This window comes from Neolamprologus multifasciatus, chromosome 6 (assembly GCF_963576455.1).
Source record: "Neolamprologus multifasciatus chromosome 6, fNeoMul1.2, whole genome shotgun sequence".
NCBI lineage: Eukaryota > Metazoa > Chordata > Actinopteri > Cichliformes > Cichlidae > Neolamprologus > Neolamprologus multifasciatus.
Window position 1 is genome coordinate 13196643 of NC_140444.1, and position 16768 is coordinate 13213410.

At 36.7% G+C, this 16768-nt stretch overlaps 1 protein-coding gene across 4 annotated transcripts in view; it reads right to left on the reverse strand.

The window, feature by feature from the left end:
- LOC146516596 (zeta-sarcoglycan-like) overlaps window positions 1-16768 on the reverse strand; it is a 396328-nt gene that overhangs the window by 205064 nt on the left and 174496 nt on the right. The window contains exon 1 of one of the 4 annotated variants that reach the window (XM_085162628.1): window positions 2702-3807. The exons of the other annotated variants lie outside the window; for them this stretch is intronic. The gene's annotated coding sequence lies outside the window, so the exon portion shown is untranslated. Of the gene's footprint in view, window positions 1-2701; window positions 3808-16768 lie in introns of those variants that run through there. 4 annotated transcript variants of the gene reach the window in all.

Below are 16768 nucleotides of genomic sequence, written 5' to 3' on the forward strand. Positions count from 1 at the left end.
TCATCACACGGCATTATTACTGTGCTTTCCTTTACATGGCAGGAACCCTTTTCCAACTAAATTAACAAAAATACTGGATGAATAAACTGTGATAAGAGAAATCAGAAGTACATCAAAATGAGGCAGAATTGTGCCCAAGACTGAGTCAAGAGCAGATCAACAAAAACATAGACAGAGGTGTGCAGAAATGTTTAGTACCATTAGCATCTGTAGCAATAATGTCAGTTTTAAGGCCAATATTTGCTTAAATGGAGGAATAAAAAAAACACTTTTGAATACCTGATTTAAATGAGGTGATGAAAGGATGTGATAGATATTGCAATCTGCTTTTTTTTGGCAAAAGAAAAGCTGAGGCTACTTTAGATGTGCATAAAAAAACAAGCATTCAACCTTCTATCAAAATGTAGCCCAAGTGATTTATATCCAAGCGTAATTTGGGTATGCAACACATATTAATGCCAAGTGCAATGAGGACTTAATATCTGTCAAATGGGCTAATGGATTAAAATATTTTTTGTCTTTTCACAGTGAAAAGAAATCTCCTGCAATAGGCACAGCAGTTTCAGCTATTTCTCTTTTCGGGTGCATCTGTTCAGTGTGTGCAGACACAATGGATATGAATCAATAGCACAGCATCGCTGTAGAATAGGACAGAGAAATGGGCTGCTGATGATTTTATCTCTGAATTCAGAGTCCACACTTAATCGATAGCACACCGTGTGTAGCTCTGTGCTGATATGTTTGCTATGTGTGTACTGAACTTTAATGAAGTCTGTACTGACCAAGAGTGCTTATCGTTTTTCTCCATGCATGCATCAAGAATGGGAATCAATAGATATTCTTGTTCGTTGATGTGTATATATATCATCTTTGCATGTTTCACTGGGGCCACACTGTCACTTGGTAAAAAGAACGTAAGATGTATTTTTGTTTTTTTCTTAAATTCCACAGGTGGCAGTCAGATGCATAATGTCACTGCTTAATTGCATGTGGTCAGTTTTGTGACTGTGAAATTTGTCACTGTGTATTTTCCTGTGAACACCCCGCATTACACTCTTTCACTGACACACTCATTGTCTTGCAAGTGTATTTATGTCTCATTTCACTCAGAGATATCCAAGGTTATCAGTCTAACTCGGCAGTCTGACAAAATATTGTCTGTCCGCCCACTCGGCCCTTTGCTACAGAAAATCCAAAAGAAAAACAAATTGTTGCTTAATCTTTTCTTTTTTTTATTATTCTCCTGTTCACCTCTCCTTCACTTATCTCTTTCAGTTATCCTTGCTAATGCACATTTCCTTTCTTATCAAGTAACATAAATTAAGCAAAATAACATAAAATAAGCTTGTGCTATATATAAAACTATTTTTTATTTTCCTTTTTAGTAGATTATTTTAAATTTTCCTTCTTTTCTTCCTCACTGCATTTTTTCTTCTATTTTCATTGTTGCTAATCAATCAATTTTGTTCTCCCCTTTTCTCCCCCTCACATCTTCTGCCCTACACTCGTCCCTTCTTCTCTTCTAATGCATTTTGTAGATTGAACTGACAAGAGAGCCATCAATCAATCCTATAGTGTACCACAGCCTGGAGGCCTTGCACTATGCGACCTAACTTTATTAATATCATAATGCCATGACAGCTGTAAAAACAAGAGGCACTATAGCTATATTGCAAGTGATACCATTATAGCTCACTATCAGCTCCATAACAGTGATTTCATTCAATTCAGTTAGTCTGCTTAATTTTCTCTGTGTTGTGTGTGTTGTTGAGGTTCGTAAACAACACTTCAACTTTTACAATTGACAAATATTCAAAAATATAAGTTCAACTATAGAAATTAGAGGTTGCACACTTATGAACAAAACTGCCAGCATGATGAGGTTGGTGTGGATGTGGTGTATATGACAAAAGTACATACTACGATAGCACTCTCATATTATCTATCTTTTTAAGCAAGAGAAGAGAAAATACGAGAAAAAGCTGATATGAGATGAGACGTGGATATGAACAGTGGGGAGAAGAGACGACAAATGAGAAAAATGAACAGAAGAAAAATATGATTGTGATCCATCCATGTGACATCTCCACCCCCACAACCTCCCAGAAGAAGCAGCCCAAAATAAACAACATTAGTTTACAAAAAGCTAATAATGAGAATTAGAGGACAGGAGATAGTACTAGAAAAAAATCTTTCCATTATATTGTAGTTCATCTTTCAAGCAGTGACATTTTGCATAAAAAGAGACATTCAAAATCCATTATGACAAATGGGAAATCGCAAATTTGTCTTCATATGGAGGTCTTGTGGGTTCCTTGCAGATACCAGATTATAGTTTAGTACAGACTGAAAGCAATGTGATAGAAAATATTATTTTAATAATGGCAAAAATAGCCTTCAGTACAAGTTGTGTTTTATAGTCCCAATAAATAATATTTTTTTCTACTTTGAAAACGAAAAATCTGAATGAATTGAAATGTTTTATTTGTACTATAGTACAAATTGTTGCACACAGAGGTGTTTCACAGATGACAATACTGTCACAGTATCTGTCTCTCTGTGGTCAACACCTGACCTCTAACAAAAGTTAGAGTTTAAAATAGTCTTAATTGTGCAGTGGATGACTTTTCAGCTAGTGGAATAAATTCGTGGTACTGCTACCTTTTGCAGCAATAGTTTTACGGCATGTTTTGCAAATTACCGCATTTTGTTCGACATCCTCCTTGTGGAATCGAAACGACAGCGAGTCTCATTCCCTTCCTCGTCTGCAACTCGCGCTGTCGCCATATTTTTCTGGCAGCGTATAAACACGCATTCTCACTGCAGTGTGCCAGGTAGAACGTTTTCCAGTGGGGGCGGGGGCTTAATGATGCATTCGTAGCGTGTGGGAGAAAACAAAACTCACAGTGAATTACCAGACAGTTTACTATTGCTATGGAAATTTATACTCAGTACGTAAAGCCTTTTTAACCATCGTGGGCGGAATAACTCGCGATACATCGAGTATATTCGATATATCGCCCAATTAAAGTGGACAATAAATAGAAGAGTGAATGGATCAGGAAAATCCATTGAAAATCAGGAAACTTGGGAATTTTGGTTCACAGCTGAAATCCAGATCAAAGCGTAATTTAACATGCATGCATAGCTGATTGGTACTGCTGCTGTGGAATGTCAAGTGCTGTGGGCATGCCACTGTATCTGTCAGAGAGCAATGAATGAGCTCATACTCAACAATACATCTGCTTCAATATAACTCAGCACTTGGCGTTAAAGATCTAGCACTGCATTTTTAAGACAATCTTATAAGTGTAAATTGACTATGGAGCAGCAAGTATGGTATTATATGGCAGCGCCATCATTGTGCCTAAAAAAAGAATTGCTATCACAAATGTTGAAAAAAAAAAAGTGTTTGCTTTTCATATTTTTTTTCTGTTTATGATAATAGGGACATTTTTTGCTCGTTAAGAATAAATATTTTAAGGAAGAAACAGATTCTTTTTGAAGTTACCTATTGAGTTTAGGAAAATAGTTATGAGTAATACATCACAGGCTTTTCTTATCTCTTATCTCTTATCTCTCTCTCTTCACAGTATTTACTAGATCGTTATTGTGCTAAAATATTCTACTACTTAAAGATCAGACATTTTCTCAGTTGTTCAAAGTTGTTTGGTTCTTTAATTTCAAAGCAATATATTTAAAAGCTTTGTATGTTTTGTTTTGTTTTTCACTCATCACTCTTTGAATCTCATATTGCCAGCCCATGCACTTGAGTAAAATACATAGATGCACATTAACACCCCCCCCCCCAAAAAAAAAAAAACAACAACCAAAAAACCAAAAAACAGGCAGGACAGGGCCATGTTTACCATTGCATTTTAGAGTTCTGAGGAGACAAATTGTTTTATCATTAAAGCAAAATGTATTACTAATTACCAAGGTTTTCAAATTTTGTGGTCTTAAAAAATGGAAGATGCAACAATTATTCCAAATGTAGAAAGGCTAGTTAAGCACACAAAGTCTTTAATTATAGAAACATGTGAAAACAATATGGTTTGGCATTGTGCTTCTACTACATGTGATAAACCACTTGCACTTGTGTACCATGATGGATGCTGGTTTTTGAAGTGGTCATTCATACCAAGTTGAACTTTACATTATCACTTTACCCTGAAAAGGAGAGTTTCCATGGTTTCAAAAAAAAAGGATTTCTAAATGTGATCAACCATTCAATCTGGAATTCATCGATTTCTCTTGCAAACAAAGATTTCACCAGATTCTCCGGAGAAATGATATGATACTGTACATAATTTTTCAGACGGGCAAAGTGAACCCAGGGTTTTGTTTTGTTTTTTTGCTTTTTTTTTATTTTATTTTGTTTGGTTTTTTAAACCCTTTTCCATTTTATAAAAATTGGCCCAGGTAAAATTAAACTTTAAAGCATGTATACATTTCTTCACTCTATCACAGTCGGTTTTGATTACATACCCAAAGCAACCAGTTTTCTCACCATCCCTTATCGTTTCATCATTCACTATGATAGTTAAAAATATTGGACTTATTTGCCTTTTAAAAAGACCATTCTCCTTGTTAACTAAAGATACACAAACAAAATCAGTAGCAGCACTGTAGGCATCAGTTGTTATGATGTGTGCTGGTCATTATAACAGGGGATTGAATGCTTACGCATGCAAAATATAATGTTGCAATGCTACATTTGTTTTTTGTTTTTGTTTCCATGTGTTTGTGTGAGTGTGTTTGCACTAGTGTGATAAAACACTAAGCCAACTGAATTGGGAGCACTCGCTGTTGGCTGTTGGTTGTTGGTTGTTGGTTTGGACAGCCTGCCATTCCTCTCTGTCACTGTGGGCATTCAGGTGTTCAGCCACTGGAATGGACAACACACACACACCACCTCTACCACACACACACATGTATACACCAAAAAAAAAAAATCCACACAAACAAGTATACACATTTGGGCAGACAATCACAAAATCACACTGCAGCTACATGCACCAGCAAACACACAGGGATGTATTCAAATATAAACAATGTTTTCACACCTAAATATATTCAGACACACAAACGGGGCTCCTTTGCAGTGAGCCGTTCAGTATTCCAACAGATTCAAGAGGTTCTGCTGTAGGCCGAGTGTAAAAAGAGAAGACTAAAAAGGACAGGTCTGGTTCTCTTGGTCAAACACATTCTTAAGTAAAAGCACAAACAGGTGTCCTCGTCTACCCTTCTTATGATGGACAGAGAAACAAGATATCCATGATATCATGATAGCACTATCACTGAGAAGTCCAGCTCCTAAATAATGGCATCTACTCACTGGTTAAGATCAGAGCTCAAAGTAAATGCTTAACACACGTACCAACCCACCACATTACCATACTTCTTCAACTTCACCACTTGGCACCAAATTAAAACATTCAAGCCATAGTTTATAACAATGTTGGATTGTTAGCAAACTCTAAAGAAACAACCTTTTTCTTTTTTTTCTACCCTCCTTCATTGCTGTTTATCCTGTTGTTCTGATGTTTATACTTTTTGAAACCCTGCTTTGGAGCTAAAGGGATGTTTTACAGTCATCTCTATTTATAGAAACGAAACTGTCTCTAGACAGAGATTTGTCTCTGTCTAGATTTATCTACCTCGAATGATGTTTTTCGTTTGTTCGGGGCCCACGAGACTAATTAGTGGGTGATTAAAATGGAGAAGGAAAATGGGAAAAACCAGAAAAAAAAATTGATTTTGAAAAAGAGCTAAAAAACAGCAGGCAGAGAATTAAAAAAAAGAAATCTGCATTGTGTTCTGATTGGCAAGTTTACTTCCCCCACTGGGATGTTTCCCCACTATGGAGCAGGTGTCCTCTCATGCTATTATATAATCATGTGCTGCTAGCAGGTAGATGATTGAAGAAGGTCTTTTTACACTGCTTGGCTACTCAAAATTGTTAAATAATGGTTAGAAACATGTTATCTTTTTGCCACACACTCACAGCAGACCTGAACTGCATGCTTACACCAAAAAGACACTGTACTGTTTCAGAATCAATTTTAGTTTCATTTTAGAGGTAGCGCTAAGACAGGCAACATTAAATGAGGCTTGAGTTATAATGTTCTTGCCCACCAACTTATCATCTTTATTAAGAAGACACATTCCCACTTAAATATTTTAATGGATACAACACTTTTTTTTCCTGCATAGTGCAAACAGCGATACCCATACATTTCAAGTCTTACAAACTGACTTAACGCTTTCTGTTCTACAGTATCTGCTCAAACCTCCAGTATCTGTAAATTATTAAGGGATGACAGCTTTGTAATAATAAAGGGAGCAAAATATGATTGATAGCTGGTTAGACAGTAGCTATGAGCTGTAGTTTAGAGGCTCAACAATCATCGCTCATCTCACTTACTCACTGGCAGCTGGCAAAGATTCCCACACACTGATTCATGACACACCATGACTTTTCAGATGTTCAATATTCAAGTTGAACAATTTTTATTATTACAGTACATCTTTCTTAACTCTGAACAAAACACCCCATGCAGAATTCTGTAGAGTTTGTCCACTAGTATTTCAAAGGCTTGAGCAGCTCTGTCACGAAGATGTCACCAACGTCCTGAGATAGAATCTACTTTTCTAATAATAAGATGATTTGGTTTTAACATACAGCTCCGTTTATGTAGTTATTTAGAAGCTGAATGCTGCACTGAGACAGATATAACACTGAGACAGAATCCACATAGTCCCATATGCAAAATGTGTAAATGCAGTGCTCTCCAAAATAAGAGTAATGTTATTTTGGTTGTCATTATGTGTGCATCTTTGTGAGTAAGATCTGTAAAGCACACTGTGGTTTCCCTTTTGTTTCTTTCTCTGTCATTATGTTTGCCTCTCTCTCTGCTTAAATTGTCTTCCAGCCCCCTTCTTGCTCTTCCAATATTGTTGATTTCTTTTTTCCCTTCCTCCCTCTCTTCCCTTCTCTCTGGCATGTTGCCTCCCGCTGAGTCAGTATCTGTCAATCAAGAAGCCGACACTGTTAAACACCGCCAACACCAACAGCAGACTTAAAATCCTTTCTCTCTCGCGCGCGCGCTCTCTCATCACGAGGAGATAGATGGAAAGCTTCATGGAAAGAGACTTTGCTGGCAATGTGGCCTCTTTTTTTTAAAAAACTCTTTGAAAACCACCAAAAAAGATGGTGAGAGACTAAACTGTTTTGTGGGGTGCTTTTTAGCTTGGTAGCACATTACACAACATAAAGAAATCATTATGATTGGCTGTGATTTGCCAAATATATATTTCAGTGTATAACCCTACCCCTGTCATATGTTTTTTGTGAGCAATAAGTTGCATAAAAATGTTGCATTTTTTATGAGGGTAGAAGTAGAAAATACCACCAGTATTAACATAGTTGAATTAAGCACTTTTTGAAGGAAATGAAACATTTATTTCTTGATAAAACATAAATAAATGAAAAAAAAATAGCAAGTAGTCATCTGTCCTGCAAGCTAGTTTACCACCACAAAAACAAGTCAACTCACATTATCACTGTCACACAGTCATGATCTCATATTTGTATACGTCAATGAGAAAACGCTAAAGGAGTCTTCACTTCTACCATGTAAGGAAACCTAGTGAAACCCAGTGTCTATTGGCTGGTGTCTGTGTGTGTGTCTGTGTGTGGCATTACAGTTGAGAAGATAATCGCTGTGACTTTGAGAAAGGGACTAAAAAAAAACTGTTTCTGTTACCCACTGTGTTATTACTAAGAGGGGGTATAACAATGGTGTAGACCGCTCTGTGTGAATGAGATAGCGACACTTAGAGAATAAAAATACAACGAGGAATAACAAGGGGGAGAGAAAGACAATTTCCAAGGGCAGTCATACTGTGAGAGATGTGATGGACGCCTTCTGTAAGTACATCACATGCTTGTGTGTGTGTGTGTGTGCGTGTGTGTGTGTGTGTGTGTGTGTGTGCGTGTGTGTGTGTAAATCTTCTGGTGACAGAATCAGCACACAGGCTTTATGACCCCGTTCAGGGCCTCCTCTATCATTACCCCACCACCCACCCCCACTACACATTAGCACATACTCACACACACGTCCCTCATATTGCGCAGCCGTCATGCTTTTGGAACTTTCAGCAAGTGTAAGCAAGCTTTCTCCCCAGCTTTTACTTTAAGAATGTTCCTTTTAAAAGAGCACAATAATTCAATGATTTTTGTCAATTTCATCATGCCTTAAAAGCAAAATAAATACAGGCCAAAACAGCAAAGAGGCATATACACAATAAAAAAGGGAACAACACAAAATGCATCTGATTATTCTTTATGATGCATGCATTAGTCACTGATGACATCATTTTTTTAAACTACTATGTCCTTGTAGCTACTTTTTATTCTATCATTTCATTTCATTGGATTTTGTTTTGTTTTTTGGATTTTTGCCCATTTCCAAAAAACTTTCAAATTAGTAACTCAAAAAAAAAAAAGATAATTGATGAGTTTGATTCGAAACTGCCATAAATTATAAGGCAAGTGCATTGTTGCATTAGAGTGTTAATGTCTTTGAACTCACAACTTTAAACTGCACAAATTTATCCCTTGCATGTTACCTACAGTAGTAGTTAGACCATAAAACGTAAAAGTATGTACTAGACATGTTTAGTATTAGCATGGAGCATAATTCACTGCATCTTGTTCTTCTACGCTGGTCGTACCATCACTTAAACCTCATTCTCCTTTGAACACCAACTGCAATAACCCCCCCACAAACACACACACACACACATCTCTGTTCACTGTATTACAGTACTTGCACTTCTTTATGCCTTCTATCCTAATTGAGTTGTGTGTTGTCAGCCAAGCAGCTCCACTCAAAGCTCCCTTTGATGCTTTTGACCAAAGAGTGTATGTGTGACTGATGTATGTGATGAATGTCCAGCAGTCTCTCATGTCCAAGTCCCTCTATGGAGCACTCATACATCAACCTCTGAGCCCCTGCACCATATAATGGAATGAGGACAGACTGGCTTACAAAGTGGGGATGAAAAGAGAATGAGAAAAGAGTTTGGTGATATGGAAATTAGTGAGAGGGAGACAGGCAATTGACTGTACGATCCCCTCTCTTTCATTTCTTTATCTTTTGTTTTATTGTCGAAAAAAACATCTTTAGCACCTTACTGGAAATCTTTTTTCTACTCTGAACACTGTTCAAGTACTTTACACAGCACTTTCAACTCTTTCATTTCTATAGGGCTAAATGCTGTTAGTCATTTTCTTTTCCCAAGTTTTTAATCTTTATTGGATTACCCCGTCTAGTCTCCATCAACTTAATAGCCTTTTTTTCAGGCAGCAACATGGCGGTTAGCACTGCACAAATCTGGATGTGATTTCCCATTTCGCCAGGGCCTTTTTGTGTGGAATATGTGTGTTCTTCACACGACTGCAGGGGTAGTCGGCTTCCTCCAACAGTCTAAACACGTGCAGTTAGTGGGCTTAAGTTAATTGGTGATTCTACATTGGGAGCAGGTGTGAATTTAGATGTGGTGGTCTGTCACTCTGTGTTAGCTCTGCGACAGAGTGGCAGTCTGTCCAGGGTGTACCTTGCCTCTCACTCTATGGTAGCTGAAGTAGCTCTAGTGCCCCTGCCACCCTGAATTGAATAAGTGGAAGAAAAATCAAGGAATGGATGGACGTTACTCTTTCTCACTCCCCTCTTTTCAGAGAAAATCACAAGACATATTAATTAAAAATTAATTCTTGAACAGGTACATACTGTTCTCTGGTATTTGCTGGCACAAAGTCAGACTTGGTTGCTTTCTGATGCTTTGACAGCGTGTGAACATCAAATCCCTGTTTACCCTTTCAATCTCGCACTGACTTGTCTTTGAAAAGGTCTCTCCTTCTGCTTCTGAAACCGTATGAAAATGTATTATTTTTGTGAGTTTTCAATGGATTTAATGGTAATTTGAATAAAACTTATGACCACTTTAACTCCATAATTAAGCCAAAACTCTATACACATACAGCAGTGTGCAAAAGTGCATACATACATAAACCACACAGGAATAAGAAATAAAAAAGAAATAAGAACAGAGCTAAACCCCTGAGCACTTTGTTAAGATGTGTTACTTTGCCATAAGTCTCCAGTACTTTATAAAAGTTTGGAACCATGCCTCATTTCTTTATAATTTGCTTCCAAGGAGCCAGAAAGAGGCCTTGAGCAACAGTTCTCCAGGCTTTCTGAAGGTCTTTCAAAGTTTTTCAAAGGACATTGGCTGTTTTTTCCACTCATTTTCAGTCCAGTACCAGAACATTTTCAGTTCAGTTTGTTGTTTAATATTGACCTATGAATCAGTGAATCATGAAAAAGACACCAAACTCAAGAGCAGCTTCGTGGGTAACTTAGCAAAGAAGCTGTTCATTTTAGGAACTAGAAACTGTGTGACCTGGGGTAGGAAGAGACTGAGTAAGTCCCCCCTGGTTGCCTCTACAGCATAGCAAAGAAAGGTTAAAATGTCTTAATATCAAGTTTTATGTGAGTAAAACTGACCAGAGTGCTAAAACAGAGCTTTTCTACATTATCTAATAATAAAGCATTTTTATTCTTAATCAAATAAAAATAAAAATATAAGTTTGATCAATATATAAATGAGAAATGTACTTTGAGTAGTGAAAAGTGTGGTGCAGGATGGGCATGAAAGTGACACACTGGAGCCACTAACTGCAGAGAATGTTTGACCTACACAATGTATGATTTAATACAAGTTTCATAAAATGCAAAAATAAATATATACATTTATATATCTATAAAATATATACATAAATAAATGATGACTGACAAACTAAAAAAATAAAAGTATTCCTTAGTATTTGAATTGCAAAAGGAATATGGTATAATAAATGTTGATGTAAAAATGTCCAAAATGTGAAGATGTGACATCCAGTGAAGGAAGGGGAAGAATGGGTGAGCAGATACAAAGTGGGGTATAAAAGAGATTTGGGATTCTTCCCTTTTATCCTCTGCAAGATGAGCGTTTCAGAAGATTGGATCTAAGAGGTTCACAGTTGAAAATTCCAGCAGAGACGCTAGAGGGGGAACAGAAGTCCAACCTGTAAATTGAGTTTGGAATTTTTTGCTTTTCATCTGCTCATTTTATGCCGTGTTAGATGGTTAATTCAGAAGGATTTTGATTTACATCATACTCCCACTGGATGCCCAGCTGCTTTCGTGTTGGGTGATTATCATCAACTTGGAACACAGGGATAAGTGCATCTTTGGATCCAGATATGCTCATCCTTTCTCAAACCTTTTCTGACTAAAGACAAGAACAAGCATTAGCTCAAAGTAAGTTCATTAGATGAGTATAGTTTAAGTGATTTGATTATTGTTTTGAGATTTTTATAATTTCCTTGCCATTGCCCAGATGATTACTAGGTGGTTAGTACTGGAGGAGTCCCCTCACCCACATTGGCTCACACTGACCGTGCCTAATGGGTAAGATTAACAGGATTGGGATTAGGACTTTTTTTTTTTATCAACTTCCTGTAAACTTATCACTAAAATATGCATCAGTAAGGTGATTCCTAAGATGTTAATAGCCAAAATCTTGACATATTTTTGCATGGTGGGACGCATGTCCTTAAAAACTTTTAGGAAACTGGAGAAGTGGAGGAAAAAATCTGCCATCAGTCGATGAACTGTTATGTTATTAAGAAATAGGGGGAAATTTTTCCAGCAAAGACCTGACACAAGACCTGAGAGATGCATCTGGCCTGGATACTTTGATTTGCCGTAGCTTCATCAGTAATGATCTCAGTGGAAGGGTTGCTGTCAAGAAGCCATTGTTAAAGAATGGAAATGGGGTATAAAGGGTGAGGTATGTCAAATTAGACAAGAACTGGACTGAAAATCAGTGGCAGACTGTGACAGAAATTTTTGGATCAAATCATCATCTTTATGAGGAGAGAGGTAAAACAGTGAGCATCTACAGCAGTGGCTGTATGTCGTTTGGGACTTCATTTCAGCCAGTGATGCCATGGATCTTGTCAAAATTGACAGAATTACCAATGCAGAAAAGTATGGTCAGATTTTGATCCACCATGTAAAGCTTATTTTCAATTTTCCTAGAAAAATATTAATGAGGGGTGGCTCAAGACTTTTGCATAATAGTGTATATTAAATGAAAATAATATAATAAATATTGTTGCCTAACCATATTATATCATTGTTTTACACACCCATTCCCAAAATAACGTGTTATTCCAGTTTATTTAATTAGATAAAGATCTCATTAAGTTGTTCAGACCTAGTTTTGTAAGATAGTCATTGGTCCTTCTACAGTAAAAGTTAATGTTATATAGTAGTTTTGTTTGGGACATACATGAATTTAATAAAAACATGATTGAAATAGTGCATGAAAAATGTGATTACTGGATGAAGTGAAAATATTTAGCTAACTAATTAATTAATTAATCAATGCATAGACATATGGCATTATATCTACATTTAATCTGCACCTATATCAACTAAAATAAAAAAAATAAAGTTTTCTTAGCTACACAAATGGGAACACACACACACACAAATACACTTGTTTCTAAAAGCAGCAAACAGATGCCTCTTTCCCAGGATGCATTGACCTGTGGCTGCTGTTACCGTGGTGATATGACTTATTAATTAGAGTACTGTTTGATTGGCTTGTTAAAGGACAAATCTAATGAGGTACTTGTAAATGAGAAAGGTGGAAGTGATTTATCACTGATGCCAATCACCTTCACACAAAAACACACAGTTGAGATAATCTTTGCTCACAGACATGAACACGGACACAAAAAATCGCACACACGACACTTAAAGAGTGTTAACCTTGTACTCCGGCAAGGTGTTCTTGTTTGCGTCTGGGTTCACTGCGCGTGAACCAGGATCCCGTCTACTACAGCAGGATCTCGCATCCAGAGCACAGCAGTTTAAATAGAACTAAACAGTGAAGTTGTGATTAACTGCAGGAGAATAAAAATTGGAAGAACTGTTAAATCTCCAAATGTAACAACGCTTTTTTTTTTTTTTTGTCAGAGCAGAGTTACACATTGGTGCAGTGGCCACACAGCAAGAAGGTTACTATTTTGAAGTTCCTGGTTGTCTGGGCTCTGTCTGTGTTTGCATGTTCTCCTTGTGCCTCCAGGCTCTCTGCTGCTTGTTAGGATAATTGGTGATTAAATTGGTCATAGGTGTGAATGTAAGAGTCTGTGGTTGTCTGTCTCTCCGTGTTAGTCCTGTGATGGCCTGTCAACATATCTATAGGGACTACTGTGGCTCTCACTGCCTGTCAGTAGCTGGGACAGGCTCCAGCCAGTTGCCACTGTATTGGATAGGAAGAAAATGGATGGATGAACGTTTAATACGTTTAATAATACATGGCAAGCTGGTACATGCTTTTTTTTTCTTAATTAATAATAAAGTAATAATGTGTGTGATTAATTCATGAATGGCCATGCTTATTGAGTGGCATCTTAAAGCTGAACCAATACACCAATTCATTTCAGACCATATTTGAAATGACAAATCCACAAAAAAATTCCTAAAGAGCTTAATAATATATGAAATATGTAAATGAATTAAGTTGCATTGCCAAAAGTAAAAAAAGCTCACACTCATGTGACCTATTTGCAACAAGCTGTAAACTACTGACACAAAACAACTGTAGATGCCTAATCTTTACATGAAATGTGCAATTATATAAATGCTTGACTTATATTACAGATGAAAAGTGTTAAAAAACATTTCACCTTTTAGTGAATTTCAATAGGAGAGAGGAGGTAAAGGTCGGAGTAAATCAGAACTATCTTGAAAACAAGTAATTTTTTTGCTGCTTGTATACAGTATATACAGAAACATGCACACAATGATACCAAGACACATATGCAAAAATCATTGAATCATATCTCAGTAAGTATCACTGTACTTGAGTGAGTATCAAAAATACTAGACAATGTTAAGCATCAAAGAGATGTCCCAGGATTGGCATAAAATAAACCTTCTAACATTTTATTTCCCCTTCGGCAATCTATTGTGGAAAAACATGTAGGTGGTATGAATATACTTAGGATAATCTAAAAGCATCAGGGTAAGTAAAAAAGAGGAGAATGTAAAGGAAGAACATACAAAGATGCTGTGAAAAAAGAAAAATCTCCCTTTCACATGCTGGGGTAGTATGTGTGCAGTCTATCAAAGGCCTGGGAGTTTGGTCCTGCGCAGTATCCTAGGTGTTCTAAGGACTGCACTCTTCTGGGCATAGAGCTCTGATGTTGTACCTAGAATCTGCTAAAGCCACTCTTCCAGTTTTAAGGTTACTGCTCCTAATGGTGCTATTACCACTGCGACCACTTTGGACTTCACCTTCCACATCTACTCAATTGTTCCTTCAGCCCCCGGCACTTTTTTTTGTGCTCCTTCTTTCTGATGTTGATGTCCTCTGGGATCACCTCAACTATCACAACTGCAATTTTCTGCCCCTTCTTAACCACCACTATGTCTGGTTTTCAGTGGGCCATATTCTTGATGTATTTGTGGATACTCCAAGTCTCAATCTGGATTGTGGTTCTGCCACTTGTTAATTCTTACCCTCTCTCTTTCTGTTTCTCAGGATCCTGGTAGGTGATGACTTGTGTGCATTTTGAAGAGTTTTCATGTCTTAATATAAGTGGCATACACCTCTTCTTGTTGTTCACATTGGCCTGTGGGATATCCGGGTACTTGTAGCTGTCCTGCATATCTGCTAGTCTGCCTTTTGGCAACTCCATCCCTTCAATCTGGATCACCTTCCCTCTGTTCTGCAACAATTCAGCCACACTTTTCCAGTCTGGACAACATCCCGATATCTTCACTGTAGATCCTGGTGAAGTCGATCAGTGAGCTCATGACAAACTCATGCCTGGCATTCAGCTTGATGTAATCCACATATATGAGCTGTATCAATTCTAAATCTGCTCTTAGAATATATATATATACAGACACACACACACACACACACACATATACATACTGTACATATATATATATATATATATATATATATATATATATATAGCTAGATAGATAGATTGATATATATATATATATATATATATATATATATATATATATATAGAGATATAGATAGATATAGATATAGATATATATATTAAACTAAACTGCATACAGAATATGGGGAAAATAAAAATATAAAAAAAAAAAAAGTAGTGAGTATTGCAACGTGAAAGATAACTCTTCAGCTCTACTGCAGCGCTGTCATGGCAGAAAATGCACATGGCTGTTTTTTTTTTTTGTGTGTGTGTGTGTATATGTCAGGCATGTGATCTAAGGTCTTCAGTGTCACTACACTGCCGTTGCTGTGATAGCAACCCATTCATCATCTGAGCATCTGGTGCCCTTGCAATAACACACACACACATACACACATGCAATCACACGCATGCAAGCACAGGGAAAAACAGCCACACAAACTACTTCCTAAATTTCTTTTCTTTGCCGCTTTGTGCCATTTATCCCCTATGCTCTCTTTGTTGATCATTCATTTTGGTATTTCTTGTTTTTCTCTCCGTTACTTTTCTTTCCTTCGTTTTTAATGTTCTCCTGTGACCTTTTTTTCTCCATCCTCCTCAATCCATCCAAAATATCCCTTCCAGCTTTCCTGTTCATCTTACCTGCCTGCTTTTCTCCATTTTTTCATCAATAATCTTCTGACAGAGAACAACATGCATTACCACATAAATAAATTCAGTTGAAAAAGTTGACAACACATGCTCTTGGCAGGTAGATATCTGAAAAAGGAAATGAAAAATGATAATTTCAGAATAATCAAACCAAGAATTATTAATATATTCAAGGTGAAATAATTAAATAAATAAATAAAAATACCCTGCAGATTTTTTTGAAAACCTATTGTATCCTACCAGTTTCTAATAGTATTTTTTAAATGATTAGCTCTGTCTGTTTTTGGAAGAACTTGTGCATGTATTGTGCCTAAAGGACACATAATCCTAACAGGAAAAACACTGAATGTAAAATAATTTATAAGACATAGAAGAAACAAGAAAGTTTGTCGCTGATCAATATGTAAGGAATTCACATAACTAACTGAAACCAATAAGACAATACAAAAAAAAATACTCCTCTACTCTATACCTCTATGAGTTTATTCCTATGGCAATGAGATAAGGAGTATTTTAACATTACTGTCTACTCAAACTCTTGTTATATATGTAATAATTAGTGGAGATTTTGAAGGACTTTATATTCAGGTGCCATCTGGCTAAATGTTTAATACTGTCACAATGTCCCCTGTTGCCAAAATATAGCACTAAATAAGTGTTTTTGCAGAATATTATCATGTCAGTATGAAGCTGACCATCAACACTTTGGATGTAAAATGTCATAAATTAATTATTTGGGGTAATTTTCTTAAGCATTAGGATATGAAGTTTTGAGTCTTGGCCCAAATTTGCTTTGTGATGCTACGGGGATGCCTGCAAAACCACTTTTTTTCACACCCTTAAATATCAGCATGTGTCAAATTGATAAGTTTAACTTTTGATAATTGAAAATGTATTTGACACACTGAAATGAAGGAGTCAACCTTCACAATTTGCCACATAAGAGCTGCTTGATCCAGACACTAAAAGTTCAAACTGTAATTATAACAAAGAAGTTATTTGGTGTGTGTCATTAATTGACCTATAGGCGAA